The following is a 23,740-nucleotide window of genomic DNA, read 5'->3' as shown; positions in this document are numbered from 1 at the left end:
TTTTTATTGTATACCAATAAGTATATATAGCAATTATTAAATTTTTGTGCGGAAAATGTAGCAACGCCCAAAGATAATATGATTTATCTCATGCAAAATTTAAGATTTACAATTTACAGGGTCTGATCAATAATTAAAAAAAAGAACATACTTTTTAATTTTATTGTTAAAAGAATTTTTTATTTAGCGATTAAACACAATTTTATTGATCTTGAAAACATATCTTCGTGTATTATTCAGGATACAATTTTCTCACTTCTTTCCACATATCTTCATATTGTTTTTTCGTTTCTTGCGCCTTATCCGTATTTTCACTTTTGGCTTCAAGGTGAGAAATCAATTCCTTTGCCTCCATATGTTCAGCTTCACAAATTTCGATTCTATGGATTATTGAAGAAATTTTATTCTGAACTGATTTTAGTGTCGGGTTTTCTTTTTCACTGGAAACACCGTAATTTAAGTGTGAAAACCTGATACACAGAAGAAAAAAGTTTAAATTATAGAGTTTTATCATTGCAATCCTTAATTGATAAAATGTTTATACTTAATTGTAAAATAATCCCAAAAAGGTATTTTACAATCTTAACAATGACATGAATTCTAAACCGATAAAAGATAACTTCTACATTAGAACATTGCCGTTTGTATCTGTAAAAAAAGGACTAAAATTTCTAGGAGAAAAAAGTTTGAAAAAAGTTCAACAAAAATATAAAAAATTACAGTTATCTATTAGTTTTGGAGCATAAACTATAATATATTAAATAAGAATAATCGTCAGAATATTCCGGTTGATGTTATTAAAAGTCGTAAAATGGAAAGGAATAAAGTAGGTTAAAATACATTATATCTTTCATATTTGTTTTATAGAAATTTATAAAACTTTATTAAGATTTTCTGGCATTTTTAATAAAACAGACCTAATTCTAATTATAATAATATTTATCACATTTTTTTCCCAACCAAATACAATACAGATATTACTAAATACTGTAATAAATTGTACTGCTTAAGTAAAAGTCAAAAACTTTAATTACATTCTTACATCATGTTCAAATATAATACAGGCTCGAATATATATCAATCAAAAAATTATAAACGTAAAAGTAAAAAGCAAAAAAAATTTATATCATTTTATATTTTAATGCATAGAAATTTCATTCAAGAATACTTTAAGAATATAATAATTCATAATAAAATAGAATCATTAGATGATTATATGCCAAAATAATTTTACTTTTAAAAAAATAAATTCCAAGAAGTGGAGAGATAGCATACTTTTTTTGATTAATATTAGCAAAAAATAATTTTAATCTATAAAATTTGATATTCACATCGTCATAGCCATTGAAACTTTTAAGCAATTTATTATTAAAAAATAATTCTTGGGTATATTATAACACAAAAATAAAAATCGGATAGGAATTTAAAAAAATATATTTATTATATTGGTTTTCATTAAGCTTTTAAACTAGTCATTATTCTAAAATATAAAAATTTCTTTGAAAAATTCAGTGAATAAGTAAATCTAATTGATAATGCGAAAGATCTTAAAATCTAATACCGTAATAAAAAATATTAAAAGATTAAGATTTTATGCGAATTTAACAAAAACTTATTTCAACAAGTTACAAATATTTCAAAGCCAATATAAAATATATTCAATAATCTTTGCTTTGTTTTTCTGGGTATCAATAAAGATGTGACGCTACTACCAAGTGCTGACATTCATATAATAGCATCGGCATTTTTTTCACTTTGGTATTTACATATGCCAAATATAACTTTGTAACCGAAAAACAGATAGTTTTGTTTATTTAAGGCTTTTATGTGCTTCTATTCTTAAAAAATTATGACAATTAAATTCTATTCACAAAGTGAAAATCATAAATTTTTGAATAGCATGAAAAGAAAAACCTATAAATAGATATTTAAAAATCAAAACTACAGTGCTATCAATAGATTTATAAAAAAAAACTTGCAACTTATGCATAATTATATAAAAATAAAATTATTTTCAGATAATGTTTGGGCGTATATTTTGTAATTTTTTAGTCATTAATCATATTTTCCATAAATAAATCACTAAAAGATATGTTTTGTATAAAAACATTTATAATCATATTTTTGTCTTGATTCTACAAAAAAAAGTTTTATGGCTAAGTTTATCAAGTAATCAATGATTTAATAGCATATTAGAATTAGGCTGCAAAGGTTTTACATATTTCGAATATTAATTGCAAAAAAACCCAAATTATTTGCAAATTTTACATGTATTGCATTTTTTTCATAAAAAAAAAATTATATGACAAGAAAGAAATTAAAATACTAAAATAACAATAACGATAAAGAGATATTATGCAATAATTATTGATCAAAAAATGTTATGGTATTGTGTGACACTATAGATTCAAACTAAAAATTTAATATTCCCTTTAAAATGTATAAAAACTAAACAAAATGCTTAAATGTATTAAAAGTCGTTCTAAACTATTATATAAGCTATGTGTAACTGATAATCGCGAATCTATGTAGTTTATGAATATTAAAAACAATTTTAGATTTTGAATGATTGCTTATATATTAGTACTAAATCTAGATACCTTATAATTTTTCAATGTAATTAAGAATTATTAGTAAGTATCTGAAAAATTTAAAACCATAGAAATATTGCAAAAATATATTTATCAGATTAAACATCATCTAAACAAACGATATACATGCAAATTTCAGATCTTTTCGTTAAATTCATATATTTTTTGATAAAATATAACTAAAAAAACCACTTTTTCATGCTAAAGATTTGCTAAAATGGGAATAGATCGCAATTTAATTTACAAAAAAAACTAAAGAGACATAAAGAAAGCCGATTTAACCGTTTATTTTTGATCTAATAAAGATAAAGATTCCATCTTTTTTAAAGGTATCATTAATAAGAATTTTACAAAATTATATGTGTATAAAACCCTATCAATACCTAGTTCTGCAGTATTTCATAATGGAACTTTAGATTAATTAACTAAGGAACTTTTCTTTGCGCATCTGATTATTTTAAAAACTTAAAAAATTAAATATACAATAAAAATCGATCATGATAATAATCCCAGAGTTTTTATTTATATCAATATATTGCATATAAATTTCTATATTTTCTATTTCTTTATTCTTAGTATCTTAACCTTTACTGTAGAATATTGGGCAAAATGTAAACCAATGTAAAATTAGACACAATAAAGATGAAAAATTGTAAAAAAAATATTTTTGTTAATCATTTTTAATTTTATGCCATATGTTAACCTCCAAGTAAAAATCATACTAAAAAATTCACTTGCAATTTCAATTATATACACAAATAGAGGATTAATATTAATATACAAAGTTTGAAAAATTTTTGGCAAGAAATTAAATAATTTAAATAAATTTTATTCCGAAACTAAGATCAAATCAAAAAATACTAAGAAAAGTTGTGAAATGGTCAAATTATCAGCAATCACATAATTTTTTTGCCCATATATTTTCTGGTCACACATTGAGTAAAATAATGCATATTTTAGCGTATAACAATGTATAATTTAACTATAAGTATTATGCGAAAACTTTATAAACCATCTATAAAAACAGATTTAGCGAGAATGTGTCTGAATTTATAAATATGTAAATATTTAAGCATGTTATATTTTTATACGAGAATATAGCTTGTTTTCCCCAGACTCGTACTTAGATTTATATGAAACCTGTCAGGATTCTACAAATATTAAAAAAATTTCAAAATAATCATTCATAAGATTATAGCTTTTATGAACTAAAAAAATTAAGTTGCGTTTTTTCTTTTATTTTATCTTAAACGTTCAAATAAGTCGGGGTTTTTAAATGTTTAGAATAAATTTTTTTAAGAAAAAAACACTTTTTGACATATTAGAAAATTTAATAAAAAAAATATAATTCTAGTTGCAAGCTATTAGCCGAAGAAAACCAAGGTTATCAGAAAATCGAATAATTTAGAGCAAACTGAAATTACACACGATTTGAATTGTAATTTTTATTGTTTAAGCTTCTCTTTATTAAACTTGAAATCTCCAATTTTAATAATTATAAAGAAATGAATATTTAAGCAGAAATATTACGATGTTGGGTATTTTGGTAATGTTTATTACTTTCTTCAATTAATTGATTTAATTTACGATTACTCACGAAAATATAATTTTAATATGATCAAAAAATTATTTTTATCTTTCTAAATTTTTTTATTATTTAAAACATTTCATAATTCAAAAAATAGATATCCTTGTTTCATTTTTTTTCTATAATAGAAGTAAAAGTCTTAACATAGACAAAACTCTTTTAGAAAATAAGGTATAAAAACCAAAAAAGTCTTTACTTCAATTAATATCTCTAAATATATTTAATCAGTAAATGACTATTTTTTTATGTTTTTCGTTAAGCTAAAAATAAGAAATAATATTCAAATAAACTTCCTGATAAATAACTAGACTCCAATATCAGCGGGTTCTTTATGTACTATATTATTAAAGGTTTATAACAGTGCCATGATGATAATATAAATATATATTTTTCTTCATCAAAAATTGTCGCATCATTTCTTGTATGAAAAATATATGAGATTTATACAATCCAGCCAGCTTTTAATCCATTTTATTATGGTAAAATTATACTCTTTGATCATAAAACCCCAAACTTCATTCCTGTAGAGAAAAAAATATTTGATTGAGTTATACTAGACGCATAAATAAATGTATAAAAAAATCGATATTTTTTCGGCGAATTAAGCATATTTGTGTGTCTTTTAAGTAGATAAAAACTCAAAAGTGTTAATATTTGTTTTGTATAAACAGAAGGTATGTTTTGTTGTGCCTATATTATATATTTTCTTTTCATAAAGAAATTTTCGGCATTCTAAAATAGCCTTTATAGCAAATTTTTCTATTTTCAATCAACTAGTCCTGATTATAGCTTCTAAATCAAAAGCTTGAATTATTAAGCATTTCGTTGTGTTATTTATTTAATTGTAATCTTTTCTATCATTTACCCAATATAGGCATATAATTCGCTTTTTTACTGATTCTTTCATCCTAGTTCTGTTTTTATAATATTTATTTTCATTTTTTTGACCAATTTGACCTTAAAAGACTTTAATACGGTTATATTCGTTGATTAGGCAATTTTTCAAAAGATAAATCGCATATGCCTCAAAGATATACATTTATCATCCAATAATTGCGTTAATCAAGAAAATCATGGTAAAGCACTATTCTAGCAATTATTTATAATACACTTATTTGTTATGTACCTAATATATATTTTATATTCAAGAGCACATTTTTCTTGCGCAAAACTTCTAACTGTTTCATATTACAGATTTTCTGTATACTATTTTTATGTACATCATTCTTAAAGTCTTCTTTATTACATTTTATACGCACAAGACTCATACATTAAAGTGTTTTTCATATTACTAATGCTTGGGCATATTAATACGTTGGCAAACCGATTCTTAATTTACGATACATGCAATTTTATGTTAACCCCTTACATGCTACTAAATATGGTATTTTTTTTTGTTTTGCATTTGCCATTGTGTATAATTTTACTAGCCAATAGATAGTATTTCCACGGTTTCTTAAATAGAACATAGGTTAGATTATTCATACTTGTTTTTCCTATTTCTAATAAAGCTATTGTATTTTTTATTTTTATCTTACAAAAACTAATCTGGTCGGTCGTGTATGATTTTTTTTTCAATTTGGACCTTATCACATACTTTAACTTCTGCTAGTTTATTTCTAATATTGCTTGAAATGCGTGTCACCTTCATTCTAAGTTTTTTAAAGTTATTTCAGGTAAGTATTAAGTGTACACATCTGACTATTTCGTTATGTCTATATGCGTAGTCATGGCCGAGTGACTTTTTGATCTTAACTTTTGTAGAATACCTACGATGCTGGCTTTTTCATTTTATTACAAATAACATGTTTCTATCTTGCATAAAGCATAGCTTAATTATTTTTTTTTGTTTCATGTTATTAATTGTAAACCACTTTGTTTAACTAGTTATATCAAATTATGGGTTAGTTTACAGCGGAGAAGTTTGCGATGTAATTATTTTTCTTTAATATATTTATTTTAATTATTCTGGATGTTATAAATAAAAATTGAAAGTTTTTGACCTTAATTTAAATACATTTTCTTTATTAAGAAATTTTTAGGTTTTTCTATATTAAACGTAATAAACTAGATTTTTTTTATTCTTATTTTTTGTTTTGGTTGTATTGAGGTACATCAATGAAATCATATAAATATAGAATATGCATTAGACTACAATACATTCGTATTAACAGTATTCCAGAATAATTAAAAGATTATTGGCAAGCGCTAAAATATGCACAATTTAAGATGTTGATTTAAATATTAAGAATATATGTGGGTTACAATAAATTCTAGTTTTTTATAATAAAATGACACTTAATATCTGAGAGAATTACATCTAGTTAAAGTGATTTTTCTGTAATTTACGGGTTTGTTTAATATTTATACAGGCATAATTTTATGGTTTTGTTAAATAGAATTAGTTTTAAAGATGATTTGATTCAAGAGAATTACGAGTAAAATTTGTTTAATACTATAAACATAATTATATTTAGTTATGATTTTAAATATTAGAAAATAAATATGGGACTTTGCGATAAACTGTTTATAAAAAGGTAAGGTAGGCTTTCTTTTTATTTCTAAAGAATTATAAAAGAATATAAAGTCTTTGTTGAAGTTAATGTTTTACCCGTAACCTTCTACAAAATCATTCAATATTGTGAAAATAATTTTTTTTATAATTTTTTCTATATATATCATTATAGTTTTATTTTAAAATTTAAATATATGAGATCTGATAATTTTTATTGTGAAAATTATCAAAGAAAAAGAAAAAATCTTAAATATATATATTTTTTATAGTTTTTGAATTGGTAAACTATCTCGTTCATGCAAAAGGGTAAAATTACCATGCATTTTATATAATAAAAATTTACAGTAAAAGTTATATATTTAACATCTCCCAATCTTAAATCGACAAAATTTTATATGTACAATCACAGAATATCTACACAAACCCAAAATATATAGCACTTTAGATTGAGTGTCTAGGGGTATTCCAGATTATTTTTTTCTTTTCAAAATAAACTGCATTAAAATCCTTAAGCTTTCTTATTGGTTTTTAAGTATTTTAAATATGATAAAAGTTCAAAGCAATAATCGTTTTATCTTTTTAGGAAGTTTATTTTAACTGGCTTTCTACTAGTGTCACTATAAATATCTAGTCTAATAAATTATAATTTAAAATAGTAAATAAATTACCGAAGAAACAATATAATACATAAAATTTATCAGATTTAATCATAGGCATAATTTTACCTACTAAAACCTAAAAATAAAATTCGGTCTTTCTTTGCGTGCACATGAAATACCCTTATCTTTTGCAATTTTTGCATAAAAGCAAACAAAATATGCTTTATAACTAAGTTAAGAAATATTTTAAAACCATCCTTATTTTCGGCAGTTTTTTATAATCATTTTATGTCATTTTTCAGCTTAGAATAATAAGATCCATTATATTTGTAGTTTTTTTATGCGAAAGAAACCCATTCATTTATTTTGCTTGGTTTAAGAACACACTGTATTTGACCACATCTTTCTAAACATCTTTGTTTTATTTTAAATATTTAATTAGACCGATTGAGCCACCATTTCGAGCATTGTATTAAACAGGAATTTGAAATTTTTTCATGTAGTATATTTAATACAAATTTAATTGATAAAAAAATAGTAAAGATAAAAAAAAATATAATTTAACTAAATACAAATTAACTTTTTCAGATAAATTTAGTTCGATTTAAAGCCATCATAGGAAAGCAAGGTGATCTTAAGACACAATATTTACTATATTTGTTTATTTGGATAAAATTATACTTTCTTATATTTAGCTTGAAAAATTTCAATAATTTTTATGATATAGACATTTGAAACAGCCTATATTTTTTTTAAATCTTGTTATTTATTTATGTAAACACTAAGATCCTTTTTTAAACAAAAAGAGTAGGAATTAGTCTTTAATTTGGTAATCTAAATGAATTGAAATTCTAGTCACACAAAATTTCATAAATTAGAATCCATAAGTGAATTACTTAAAAAGTTAAAATTAAAGCCTGCTCATGATATCATATAATGAAAAAGTGAAAAGAGAAATTTCAATTTATAAAAAAATCGTAATAAACTAGAAAATATGAATTCTTAAGTTGTTTAATTTTGATATTCTAGAAGATAGCTATGTTATATATAATATTAGACATTGATATATTTCGTTTTACAGGCATTTCAGGTTATTTTTATAACCAAAGTTTTAAGGTGCAAATACAGGAGTAGCTTAAATCACTTAAAAATTTAAAATTATGAAACATGAATGAAAATTTTTTTTCTTCGGTCTATAGGGTGGATAACTTTTGTGCAACGATGGGTTCGTATATAATAAAAATAGCAAAGAAATAATATAATTCGGTGAAGGTAACGATATAAAAGTTATGAATATTTTACGATTATCTATTTTTAGTAGAACATCATAGACAATAAAGGGATTTTCATTCTGCAAGAGAGAAAAATATCGAAAAGCTTGGGTTTCTAAACAATCTAAAAAGTAAAAAATGATAACCAGAGTCTGCTTTGATGGTAAATTATACTGTATTGAGAAACAAAAAAGATTAAAACATTGAAGATTCTATACCATATATTAAAGCCGAAAATGAAAAAACACATATAGATAAAAACAAAGAAAACTTCAATATCTTAAACTGCTCCATTGACATTCATGACAATCTAAAAAAAAGATTTCTATATAATTAAATTCTTGCAACAACCTTAGTTCAATAAATAAAAATAGATTTATAATTATCCCACATTCTTGATAAATAAAATTCCTCAAAAAAGGACTGGTATGCTTGATAGAAGCAACTACTGTCAACTTCACTGGTCTTTTATTATACTTTTATAAGAATAGTAAAATTTTAGTAAATTATATCATATAATTTATATATTGATGACCATCAAAGCAGAATTACTTATGTGTTTTAAGAGATAATAAAGATCAGAAAAATAGATAAAAACTAAATATTATAAGATTTCTAGGATATTATATCGTTCCAATAAGGAAAGAATTGGTAAATATAAGTTCACATGAATGTTTACAAAATGTGAATAAATATTTATGCTAAAAACTAAAAGACTACTTTGTAAGCCGCTTATAATATATTTGGACGCGTTTTAAAAGAATATATTATCGTATCGTAGTTTTCTACTGTTCTTTTTACGCTATATACAACTTTTTTTAAATTAGTTACAGATTTAGTATGTGAATATCTTTATACAAAAATTCTTAAATAGACAAGTCAAGTTTTTATAAGTAATTACTGGAATTTACAAATGTATACGATAGACTTTTATGTTATGTTGTGAGAACAACGAATCCTATTTTAACCTGGCATAAAGTCGTAACAATTAAAACACATATAACTAATTTAAATATAGCGCATTTTCAAATGAGATTTAGGAAATAAAAAACACTATTTTAAGCCATCAAGTTAACAAATATGTAAATTTATCATACAATAAGCATCAAATATTAAATAAATAAAATTTATTTTCTAAATATTCATATTCGAGCCACTCAGCTCCCTTAATCCGTTTAGAAGCTGCATAAGTGTAAGTTTTATTGAAGGGTTATGTTAAGTTTTTCAGATGTAAAAAATTTAAAATTATAATTTTCTTCAATATTTTTCTATTCCTTCATACTTTCAATCCATTATATCTTTCTTTTTTTGATAATTGAGGCTAAACTTAACATTTAATATATTCTGTTCCATAGAGTATTTCAGGGTAGTATGTTTTAAAAACAAATATCAAAAATGCAATCATTGCATAAAATAAAATATAATACATGAAACGCAATAAAGCATAGATGGGATAAATATTATGTTAATTTACACAAATGGAAAAATATTGCAGTTTTTTGCATGTATATTTGATCATACATGAATATAAAATGCATTTTATTTTATTGTACACGGAAAAAAAATCGATGGTTCATAAATCTATATCGATAACAACATGTGTTAGCCCACCAATGCTAATTAAAATACAAAATAACAAAAGCTGTAAATAATACATATTACAGATATTTTCGATGAAAATAAGCTTGTTTCCTCATCAATATTTTTAAAGACAAATTTTATTCGTGTTATTGCTTGTACTGAATATTTTATAGATAATTTTTGCATTTAAAATTAAAATCACTGTTTTTTAATCAAATATCATAAAATATGAATCCGAGGCGTTTTCTCACACGATTATGATCAAAAGCATTATTTCTCACCCCCTTGTGAGATAATTTTTGAAATAAAATATCGCGAATTTTTTTTAAAATTACGAAATAAAAATTATAAGTACAAGTAAACTCACAATAGAATCAATACAAAGCATAAAAATTTAGGTTATAATTTAAAAATCGAATAAAAATAACATTGAGACATGTTTTGTGAATATTAAAATCAATAATCTTATATAATTCCATATTTATAAAATTTTAATTTTTCTTGATGTAATTCATAATAACTTTTTAAAAAGATGGGTCCTTTTGAATTCGATATTTATTTTATTTCAATGCGACATCATTGTTGAAAAAATCAATAGCCCCTAGTATCTAAACACGCCAAATTTACAAACTCTCATTTGTAGAATACTGTATTATGACTAAAAACTAGTTTATTAAGCTTTAAGTATGATTATTGCTAATCTTAAAAATCATGTTGTCAGTAATAGTTTGTCTAACATTATTTCAAGTTGTTCGTTTCCTTTTATTGTAAATGATATTCGCACGAGCTCTCGATATATTGCTATAATATTAGACGATACACTATGCTCTATTTTTGCGGAATTTTCAACTCTGTGCACTAGAATACATGTTTGATAGCCTTTTCATCTACTTAAAAATTAAGCCGCAGCCTTTTACTTTATCAATAAACATTATGAAATTGCTCTATACAGTTAGGAATACTATACATATTTTTTTTAATTTATTAATATGATGTCTGAACTAGACATAACATGATTTCAGATTAGTATACTGAATAAATATAAAACGAAGGAAAATGTATTTTTTGAATAGTCTAGAATTATCAAAAAAACTATATATATTTAATACTTCTTTTTTAAAATTAAGAAATTAGAAATCAAACAATGAACGGATAATCAACAAATAACTTTCTATATTCACCCCATTTAAATTTACATTCCGAGAGGCACTTAATAGTTTTTGATTTATTAAAAATATGATAAAGTCTTGATATTCTATATTTGTTATGCTAATTATAGGATTTGTAAAATCTTATTTTTAATTAAATATTATAAAGCTTTGCACCCACAATTCTAATCAGAGCTTTATAGACCCCGAGCTAGATAAAGCCTTTGAAACAAAAATTATAGATAATTTTTATAATTTATAAGAAGCTATATAAGTGCATCAAAAAATTCATCATAGCGCAAATCGTGTCGTGGGAGAAATCCAGGTTATTTTTTAGGGGATAAAAACGGGTTTATTGCTGGTGAAAGTTAATTTTATTTAATAACACTAGTTATAATTTAATAAAACAAATGTAGATTATTTACATCAAATTGTTTAATTATATAAAAATTAGAAAGCGGAAATCGAAATAAATGGGAAATAATTTTGAGGCTGAGAGTTTTCATGCTGTATCAGCCATAAAAAAAGATCATAAACATATTTTTAACAAAAATATATTTATAATTTAATGAATTATTGAATTAGGTAAGCGGCCCAAACACAAATAATTATAAAAACCCCCCTTTTAGACAGATTATCACTATATCACATTATTTTATTAATTTCATGATTCTTTTTTTGATCATTCTACCGCCATAAAATTTTATTAAAAACCGAAATTTTCAATTACATCAGCAATCTTGCCCTTTCCAAAATATTTCACTAATCATTTCTTTTTATTTTGTGAATTTTTCTATTTAATTACCCTTATATAATCCGCTTTTTGAAGGTTTGTTTTATTTCCCTTTTAATATTTCGATACACGCCAAAAATATCAACGAAATTGCGGTTTTACCCGTTATATCTGTTCAAGTTTCTTAAGAGAACGAAACATTCTATCATGATAACTATCATCATGAAATATTTTTTATTTGTTCAATTAATCTTGTATTCTTTGTAATTACTTTAAACTTTAAGGTCTGTTATTTTTACACGATATGCTCAAATATTATACCTATAAGGCTCTGATTTGGTTTATGGTGCTATATTTAATTCTTCACACATATTTCAAATGCTACTTTATAGCAAATTCTATCACATTATCACTAACAAACTTCACTGTCAATTAAAACAATTTAAAAACATCTTACCAAGAGTTCACTGTATTATCAGCTCGCCGAAAATGGATTTCTTTATTCCAAATGACTCTTTTAAAGTAATCTATTATGTGGTATAATATTTCCTATTTATATTCAAGCCAATAATGAAAGTTGCCTATTTTTCGTATTTACGTGATGATTATACAAAATCACACCCATATATAATGTGTATATAGATAATTGAACACTTTTAAACATTTCATGGTGCCATCTTTAATTCTTATGCATCAATATTTCCTTTTCAATACACAAGATATTGTTTATAAACATAAAAGAAAAAATGTATTTTGTTATACTAGATTTCTAATCAGTTTTTTAACATATGGTCGAATATTCTAAAAATGTTTTCCCATCTACAATTAGATGCTTATAAAAGTTTTATTATATTATATAGTCGCCTTGCGATCCTTATATAAACTTTCAATTATCTTCATTTCTTTATATTCTATATAAATTATTGACTTGACATCCGCATCCACCAATTTTTCAATCTTAACGTACTGATTCAAAAAGCATTTTCTTAAATGTTAACGATCATACAGTATAGTCTGATATGTTTTATTATTATTACACCCGAATCATTTTCGAATCTTAATAATCACTAATCATATGAAATTTTGCCCTATTAGTTCATAACTGGGTTTTATAGACCGAATATCATGGTCAACATCTATTCTCAACTAATAAGGTATCTGATTTTGGTTGGATTCAGCTCTTTTGATACGCATTACACAAGCTAATTTATTTAGTTCATATTTTGTAAAAGCCAGCTCTCAAACCGGAATTGCAAGCATCTTTTCTTAAATAAAGATTTTTTAAAAATTTAAATCAAAATTTTTTGCTTTAACAGCGCTATCTTTAAACTACTCAACTATCTGTCAGTTCTTTTTCAATTAAAAAACCCTTTTTGAGCCAAAAGTTTCATCTAACGGCTATGCAAAAGCAAACTTAGCCCCAAATGTAATAAATTTGTACATAATCCCTTGAATCTTCAAAATTCTGTATCTGATTCTAGTTTGTAAAAGCCCATATGCGTGTTTCTTACGAATTTATTTAGTGAAAAGCTGAGATCAAACACCTTTAAACTTAAAAACTTTACCTCTGATCAATTTTACTATAATTTTCCCGCATTTATCTTGAGATCTATTTTTTTTTAACGATCTTACTAATTTTTAGACTAATAAATCATTATACAAATAATACCATTGAAAAGCAACATTTATATCAAAACATATCTCCACAACTAGATTAATAAGCGCATTGAAAATTTTAGAAATAACACTTTTACATCATCTTAGAATAATTTTTAAATCCATTTACCGTTCCGTTAAATTCATAGGCATCATTAACATATTAAAAGCTTAACAACATTCTATATTTCACTATTAGTATTTCCAATGCTCACACGTAAATCAAATACATTCATACTATTAGCTTCTAGTTTGGCATCTATTATACCTTTCATATGAACAAAAATGTGATTTTCTGCAAAGATGAAATCACTTTAGAACATCAAAAACTATTTTGATCCTTTATACCGCTGTTTTCTGGGGAATTCTAATAAGATTTAATGATTGATTTTCTATATAACACCCGTTATTATAACTTTTAAATACTTGATAGATTCATCTTCTAACTATTTGAGTATAATTGCATCTATTTTGTTAACTATGACACCATCTTTTGGATTTATTATAGACTCTTCGTGATTAATTTTTTTTTGATTTTCTTTGCATTTTTGGTAGCTCGCTTCATAACAATATATTACTTAGTTTACACCGTTTATCACATTAAACTCTTGTGACATAAAATTGTTTCGATTAAAAAACAGATGTAAATTATTGTTTATATAATTTAAAGAGCAAACAATCCAAGATTTCGCACATCTTATCGCAAATTGCCCGTTCTATTTTACTTTTATGGCACTTTACAACTTTATGTTCATCAACCTTGTTTTAAATTTACTAACAAGTTGCGTTTAGTCGCTTACTGATTTTATTTCAAGCGATTTTTTACCTTTTTTAAAATAGCAGTTCAAATTATTATATTTTTCAATGCCTTCCGAAATGCTTTTCTCAATTGTGTTTTAATTACATATATTCAGTTTTTTAGTATCAACTTTTTCTTTCTTATCTCTATCATGTTCACCCATTATTTTCAAAGAATGACTTCAAAATCACCCCAAAACACCTTTTTGTATCAAATTGTACATAAAAATTAGATGCAGCTTCTTTATCATATACAAAACTTAATGCATCATCTTTCATTATTAATTTTATCATTCATACTTTTTTTTGTTTGCATACATCCATTCTTACGTAGGAGCTACCGTGTTTATTTTGACTATTAGAACCCCTCATATACAATTTATTCGTTTAATCAGCGTTTGAGAAATCAGCTTTATTTATTTTGTAATATCCACCATGTAATTATACAATTAGGTGTCTGAACACACCTAATTATGGCATAAAAATCCAAAATCAACATATTTAAACAAAATAATATTCACTATTTATGACTTTTAAATTCCAAATAATGATGCTTTTATGTTTAATTTTATTCTGCTGAGAAATATAAGAAATCGATATAACTTTTGAAAATTAGAATTTCACATAGAAGTATATGTTTGAGATGTCATAAATTTCAATCTAAACCTAGATTAGAAAATCAAAAATGATAATAGAAATTATTTAAAATCTAGCTTAAAGTAAAGTCGAAACGCATCCATACGTCATATAAATTATCAAAAAAATGATCAAGAGTTTTGAAAATATCTTTTCATTCTACAATTAAGTTTTTATATATAGAATATACTTTAAACACATCCAACTGATATACTTTTTTATGAAAAATATAATATTTACTGTTCAAATTTATAGTGCATGAAGACATACTCATATTGTATTTCAAAATTACATTTTTGATATGAGCATCTAATTTACGAGATCCGAAATGCTTATTCTTTTTGCAAAGAAATCCAATTCAAATTTTATGAATATGAACAAGAAAAAAATTGAAGTGTTCATTTATCTACCTTTTTTGCCCATAAAATATGTTAAACCACTTAAAAAAATATAAAAGTCTGTTTTATGGGTTTAAAATTAAGTTTCATGATAAAAGAATGCTGATTTTAGCATATAAAATTTATTTTTATTGCAAACTTTGAGCCTTTTTAATATACAAAGAAAAAAAAACCACAATATTTTAATTTTTATTGGATTAAGTGACTACTATGACGATTTATAGTTCTGGAATTTTTAAACCAAAATTACAAGACTTTTAGTTAGCAATTTTTAAACCAAAATTACAAGACTTTTAGTGGCAATTTAGCAACAAAAAAACGATTTATTCAATATTTATATAATTAGAAAAAATTATTTTAAATAAATAAAAATAAAGAATAAGGAATATGTATGGTTTTAATTAAGACATTAAGTACAAGGTTTTCTTAAACTCGCATAATTCATACTTAGATTTCTTAAAAAAATATTTTGCAGATAAAAGCCAATATTGCTCTAATCCATTTTCAATTTTGCTCTGGGATTATATATGTATTATAGAATTTCATGAACAAGTTTTATTGATATATTTCAGATAGATAACACAGAATATTAGATATTTATTTATTGGTTTGTGTATAGAAATCTTAAATCATTATAAAACCTATAAATCACAAGTTTTAAGTCTAGAAACCACTGAATTTTGTATTATAAGCTTCAAATTATCAAGAAATACGCTTCTATATATATTTTAGTTGTTATTTATCAGGCTTATGTTATTTTATTATAGATAATAGATGATCTAAAGAAGCATTTTTACGGCAAAAAAAAATAATATAAAATATTTTGAAATATTTTAAAAAGCGCCGATATGTAGTGATCTTGCATATTAAATAAGCTAGGGGTATATAATTTCATAATTTCATCTAAGGCTCACTAATTTATACGATAAAATAAGTCATTTTTATTTAAGTGCTATATTTATAATCGTAATTTTAGTTTTTGTTCTCAGGAACAACTTGCTTGATTCTCTGTACACACAGCGTATTTATACTTTCAGCTATCTTCTCCTCTCCAAAGTCTTCTTCAATACCCCTCCTTCTTTCGAAATATACGAAAAAATAAAATTTGATTTATTAATAAGCAAATCCATCGCGACATCGTATCTGGCTGATGTTTGCAATAGAAATAGATTGTGATGCATCTTTTATTCTTTAAACGAATCACAAGGCAAGACTAATATTATATTAATCGAAAACAGGATAAAGTACTTTTATTAAATAAAATCCAAAAAATTAACATACATTTTATTATATAAAAAGTAAAGATATAACGGCTGTATGTAGTCTTATTTGAAAAATTATAAAAATTTTAAAATGTATTTATAATTTGCTCATAATCTTATTGCTTTGGATTTTTTAATATAATTTATATTTAATGCTTTCTCTTCAATCCTTCTTCAATTATCTCCAAATTCAGTTCACATTTTCTCTTTTCCATCTGTAGATCAGAAAGTATCCCTTCTAAACGTTTTTTATCTTTCTCAGCTTCTGTAGCATCTTTACCTTCAATCTCTAGCTGAAATACTAAATTTCTTGCTTTCACGTGTTCTGCATCAACCATATCAATTCTGAATAATATGTCACGTAAATTATTTTGGTTATATTCTAATCTTGGTTTTGCGACCTCATATGCTTCCTCGTAACTTAAATTGGAACTCCTGATCGACCAGATTAAAATACATATAAAATAAAGCATATTCGTTTTTAATTCTGATTAAAAAACACATTAAAAGAATAAATTTTATAATTTACCTGTAAGAAGAATATGAAGTGGCTTGACACATTATGTCTTAAACAGTCATAAATCAATTAAATTCAAACTTTATACAATACTATTTTAGGCACTAGGATATCATCTGTTAGAAATTATCATTAGCCAAAATTGTTGTAAACCAAATATGTCGTTTGGGATAAAGAGAAGGCTGACACATTTATAAATTAAAAGAGTAAAAAAATCAACCACACCAATAAATACGAAAAAAAATAATACAAAGTCAACAAAATATATGAAATATATTTGTATATATCAAGAATTCTGCTTATGTAGATATAGATTTGAGTAAAATAAAAACCGAATCAAAAATCAATATCTTTGCTGTTATTTTCTCTTATTTCATTTTTGAATAAAAGAAAAGACTATTTTTAAGTTACTAGATTATATAAAATTTATATTTCATCCAATGCTATTATATTTATTATCGTTTTCCTACTTTTTTCTATACAAAATACGAACGTTTCCATTCAATGAATAGCTTTAATTCCAATTTTCAATATAAATTTGATAACAATAAAATTGAGGGTGCCACTTGAACTAAAAAGTCTCGAAAGAAGAAGATTGTAAGCCTGAGGAAATCAAAGAAGTATCAGTCAAATCTGTTCTATAATTCAATCTAAAGTTCTGTTAGAATAGCTATAAATATCTCGAAATCAAACACAGCAAAAAATAAAATTGATAGTTTATAATATTAAGGAATTAGGGATGCCAAGGGAAGCGGAAGCTTTTGCACAATTAACCTTTTTGAGAAATCACTTCAATGTATAAGTCTTGAATGTAGAAAATATATTCAAGAAGACTGTAAGGATAGTATGCTTTAAAAGCGTATAGAGAAAATCTGTAATATAGAACAATCTAAAGTTTTGCGCGAGGAAACATGAAAATTTTTAACAAACACTGGCCCTCAAATTAGTATATGAGATAATTTATAAAACTTGACCCACAAGTCGCATATATAAGAGTTGATACTGCCAACTTAAGCCGAAGCATGCACAAAAAGAATATGCTTGAAAAAAGACACACATTAATAAGTCTTATAGGGAGGAGATGCATTAATTAGATTTTAAAGATGATAGACCAGCAAGAAGTATATAAATAGCTTTTTAAGAACAATCTATTATTTGCCCGAGCAAATTTAAATAGCTAGGAATAAAATTTAACCGTAAATAAAATTCGATCTAATATAAAATAGAAACTATAGTCTATATATTTAGGATGTTATTATTTGAAAATCAGATAAAAATTCAGATTATCGTAAACCATATTTTATAATATGGGATTAAAAAATTAAAATCAAAATTAATCGAGATAAAAATTCTTAAATGGATTATTTTTAAAGGTGGAATATAGACACCAAGACAAATACTATATAGAAAAACCTCACGAACCATGAGTAATTTTCTTAGTACGATCGATAAATATTATATAATTTTAAAACTATATTGGAGTAAATATTAAACACCGGATTAGTGATATGTGCTTCAAGGGATATAGAGAAACATTGGTATTTAAGTGGTAGACAAACTATATGCAAATTTTAGATTTAGACATTTACATAAATACATATAAACAAATAGACTCGATTAAAGAAGACTGTTTCGAAAAAAAAGACAACATTAATTAAAAGTAAATTTCTTGGAGAGATGACTAGATTTAGGGTATCAAATTAAACATGTCATCTCTTTTTTGGGGGTTTCAATTTGATACATAAATTATGTAAGACCACAGAAGGTGTTTAAGTTTAGAATAAAACTACAGGAAATTTTTGCGGGGTTTAAGGTATCAGTTTAGTATTTATGTGTTCTATAAATGCCCATAATAATCAGCTGTGAACTAAATCACCCTTATTTACAAATGTGGGATTCGAATATTACCATACGTCATAAATTGGGATGGTGTGGTTATTAAATACCATAAGCCGTAAACTAACGTGTATGGAATGGTAACTGAAAGCAAATCACATGTGCAGACAATAAGATTTAGTAAAAACCAGAGCCAATAAGTCTTGAAAGAATAAGATGCATTATGGAAGATTGTAAAAATGATGAGGTGGAAAAAAAATCAGCAAATCTGTTCTATAGAGCAATCTAAGGCTCTGTTTAAACAACATTAAAAATCTAAAAAGCAAATCAACCCATAAATAAACAGCAATGTTATTTTAATCTGCCGTGAAAAACTGCGGTAAAATATGCCATAAACTATGTGTTATACACCTAAATATCTCTATAAGGTCTGAAACACAAAAATAAACAAAATTATACTAAACAAGCAGAGCCTAAACAAAAATCCTCGATAAAATAACCAATTTACGCTAATTATTAACTCAAGAGGCGTTTTTTTACTTTTTTTTGAATTGTATGAAGATAAAATTTTTATTTTGTTAATTTTAAGTATATAACAGCAATTCCGAATATAAATAGCCGGAACAATATTTATATTTTATTCTTATACAAATACACATAATTCAAAGCGAAATTATCATAAAATAATTTTTTAATTTGGGTTTTCTTCAAATGGTTTAAATAAGACATGGGTGCAAGAAATAATAGATGTTCCCCTAATTTATATATTTTCGTTGTTCGTAAAAAAATGAATAGAGTTTCTTTATATTATTAGCTTCATTTACCAATTTTGTTGTCCTCATGTCAATCAAAAAACAGGAAATTGAAATATTTTATTGCATCATAATCATTTTTTGATATAACTATATTATTTTGTTTAGATTATCCACGATAGTATTCTATGCAGCTTTGTATTAATTAATCTTCCCAAAGAATACAAATGTAAAGGTTTCTATAAAGTGATCTAATAATAGCAGAAGTACGTTAAATCATCTTCTATTTTATACATATGGAACTATAATTACACAAGACAGACAGATTGATTTAGCATTGACAATAAAATAAAAATAACTTCAAGGCTATCGGCAAGAAATATTAAGAAAAAAATATAAATCCCTTATAAACGCAAGAATTAATGAAATTCGCAGCAAAATAAGGATCAAAATTATTTTACTTATAAAAACAGCACTATAAATATTTCTGAATGATATTTTATCTATAAATGTTGAGAAAAGTATGAGATATTGTCAATATATAATGATGAACATTTATTTAAATAGCTTAATAATGCACAAAGCCTATTTTATGACACTATTATTTTTCCATTTGTTTGGCAGATAAATCTTCACGTTGATTTAATTATCGGGAATTTTTATAATCATTTTATAAATCATCATATTTGCTTATATTTAATTTTATAAATACATAGAACAACGCCCTAAAGACTTGAAATAAAATAAAAAAACATTTTAGCAATGAAATGATATTAGGTTATTTGTTTAAACGTAAATCAGGTGTCAAAACCCCAAGGGGATTATAATAAACAAAAAAGCCCATGTTCTATTATATAAATCGTAAAAACATGAATACATTTATATATCTTATTTAGCGCGAAAATAGGAAATTAAAAAGCCCAAATTCATTTATACGAAAAAAAATATAAAGAAAAACTTGATAGAAGTATATTTTTTATTTAATATTTGCATTTAAAATAATTGATAATTAACTGTTATGATAAAGCATTATCACATTTATATAAAAAAAAGATAATGGTGAAAGAAGTAATTATCTAGAAGAGTTGTAAAGTCACTAAATAAGTTATTTCTAAGATTTTTAATAATAAAACGCGTTTTTATGTCCCTGTACAATTTTATGAATATAGTTTATGATAAGAGGTAATTTCACTGGGTGTATTAGATATTTTTATTATTTATTCAATTTTTATAAACGCTCTTTTCCAAAATTAAAAAGCATTAACAATAGCTTTATGGTCATGTTCGATACTATAGAATATCGGTTGAATTTTACATATTTTATTATATCACATTTTGATCTTATGTGTCTAATTTAGGACTTCTCCACCCATAATTTCTAATTGTAAATCGTTTTTATTTCCAAAGCTAGCGAAAAATAAGTCTGATTGCCAATTTTTTTAAGAAAGACACATATATGCACATAGATTTATATAAAATCTATTAAACAGAGAAATCCAAATATCATTATTTTAAAAGAAAACGATCCCACATTAATATTTCATAATCCAATAATATAATTATTTTTAATGAGAATATATGTCTATTTATGTATTTTAGGGGGTTATAGATCTAGAATTTCTGAAATTTATATATTACATTTACTGGATTTTTACAGTTATATAACACAATCAAAAGGCTAAAATTATAAACAAAATAATTTAAAAAATAAAACTGCTACCTTACAGAAAAAAAAGCGATAATACCAGTTTTTACACGCACATTACTAGATAGAAAATTTTATTAATTATAAAATGCTTTCACATCAAGGAAAATTTCTTTTAACAAATATTTTAATTCGAAAATATTTAAAAGTAAAATAGAATCAAATATGCAATAGTATAACTTCGAAATTAAAGTAAAGCTTTTTTCGTACTTTTTTATCAATAAATTTATTTATTGAATTTTAGGTCTTTTTTTCTGGCTTTTGAATGATAGATATACGAGAATCATAGATAGTTATGCAGAATAAAATCTCAAAGCAATCATCTACTAAATTTTTTAGTCCTATTTTTGAAGCTATGGTTCTAAAATTATATTTTTTTCCCTTTTTTGGTATTTTTGGTGTACAGTAATGCTTATTTAAGATATAGATAACAGATTTTAAGGATTCTTTTGTTTTTTCTAATAATTCTAGCAAATTTTTATCATGTAAAAACCTATCAAATCTACTAAAATAAACATGCAACATATATAATAACTTGATTGATTGTAATTTATTATTGCATAATGTAAATATTTTTTTGGGTTTATTAAAAAATATCGACAAGACCCTAAGAAAATCTAGCATATATTCTGGTCCAATATCATAATATTTTTTTTCGAAGTTAGTTCTTTTAATTTTATTTGAAAAGCCTGTTGTTTCTATTCCTTCGCAAAAAATTAATTTTGAAAATGATGATAGAAAATGTAATGTATGATTATTGCAATGGGTTTGATTCACATTTACACAGATTTCAATTATTTTCTTCAAATATAATTCTTCTTTCACGAAAAGAAATTGCTTTTCCATAAATAATACATAAATGACATGGAAACGAGGATTCCATAGGAATCTTGTTGCATTCATTGTTAGGATTCTCATTTCATATTGTAATAAAAAAAAGGATTCTAGTGAGTCTGAATCTGTTAAAATTAGTGAAAAATCAAACTCTCTCGAACTTAAAAGCTCTATAATCTCGATCCAATACAAAAATAAGATATCATCAACGATAGGTGCTTTCTGTACGTTTTGAGTTTTATCCTTGAAATAAATATACGACATTTTATTTGAATCAAAAATTATAAATTCTTGCAGGATTGCTGAAAGTTGGGGTGTGTTCTTAATTTCATTGAATATATTCTTGACTTGAATTTCTACATCGATTTTGTAATCTATCCCTTTATACTCTTCATTACTATTATGCTTCCATTTATCATCTTTAAAAACCATGTTTATACTTTTTAAGAGATTCAATAGATTATTTGTATTTTTATCTTCATTAGAGTAATTTTCTTTTAAGAAAATATTTTCAACTCCTAAAATAAAAGAATCGAAGGTAGATTCTAAACTAATGGTACTTTTTTCACCCTCTACGAACTTAATTCTTTCTATCTTCGATCTAATACCACTATGAAAATCATTTATGTGACGTTTCTTTTCAGAAATAATTTCTTTAAGACTTTAACAATCATTTTTTATATGCTGCGATGTAGTGACTTCAAACAGATTTTCGCTGTTAGATATATGACTTTCCGTTGGATTTGCGTCGATAACACTGTTACAATCGCTTTTATTGGAATTAAAACAACTGATTCCCATAGTTGTCGCATTAGATTCGAAAAAAACAGGTTTAATATTTCCGTTTTCGGCCTTTTTAACGCATAGTTTTGGTTTCTTTCTTTCAATAGGCTCTTCTTTATCAGTTGTTCCTTTTAGAGGTATTAATGTGTTTATTATATTATATATCGTATTAGTAAAACTATTATGACCCCTATCAAAATTTCGATCACACGAGATGTGGCTATTTTTTTTACACTGACTATTCTGATCCCTTTCTTCAATTTGAAGCTGTTCTTTATTCATTTGTGGAATATCTGATTTTGGGATATACTGCTGTGTTTTGAAAGAACCTCTATTGTTCGATCTTTTTAAAATATTTATATTATTGTTAACAGATTGTTCATATTTCCATTCACTAATGTCCGATTTCATATCCTTATTAGGTAGAATCCAATATCTTTCGAAAAAAAAATCCATATTTTCACCATTTATTGTGTCTATATCATAGTATATAAAACATATTTTCATATGATCTAAGGGTTTTCCATCCGATTGTCG

This window comes from Rhyacophila brunnea, unplaced genomic scaffold (assembly GCF_057557595.1).
Source record: "Rhyacophila brunnea isolate RB1 unplaced genomic scaffold, BYU_Rbru_1.0 scaffold_45, whole genome shotgun sequence".
NCBI classification, from domain to species: domain Eukaryota; kingdom Metazoa; phylum Arthropoda; class Insecta; order Trichoptera; family Rhyacophilidae; genus Rhyacophila; species Rhyacophila brunnea.
Note: the sequence above shows the minus strand (reverse complement) of the source record.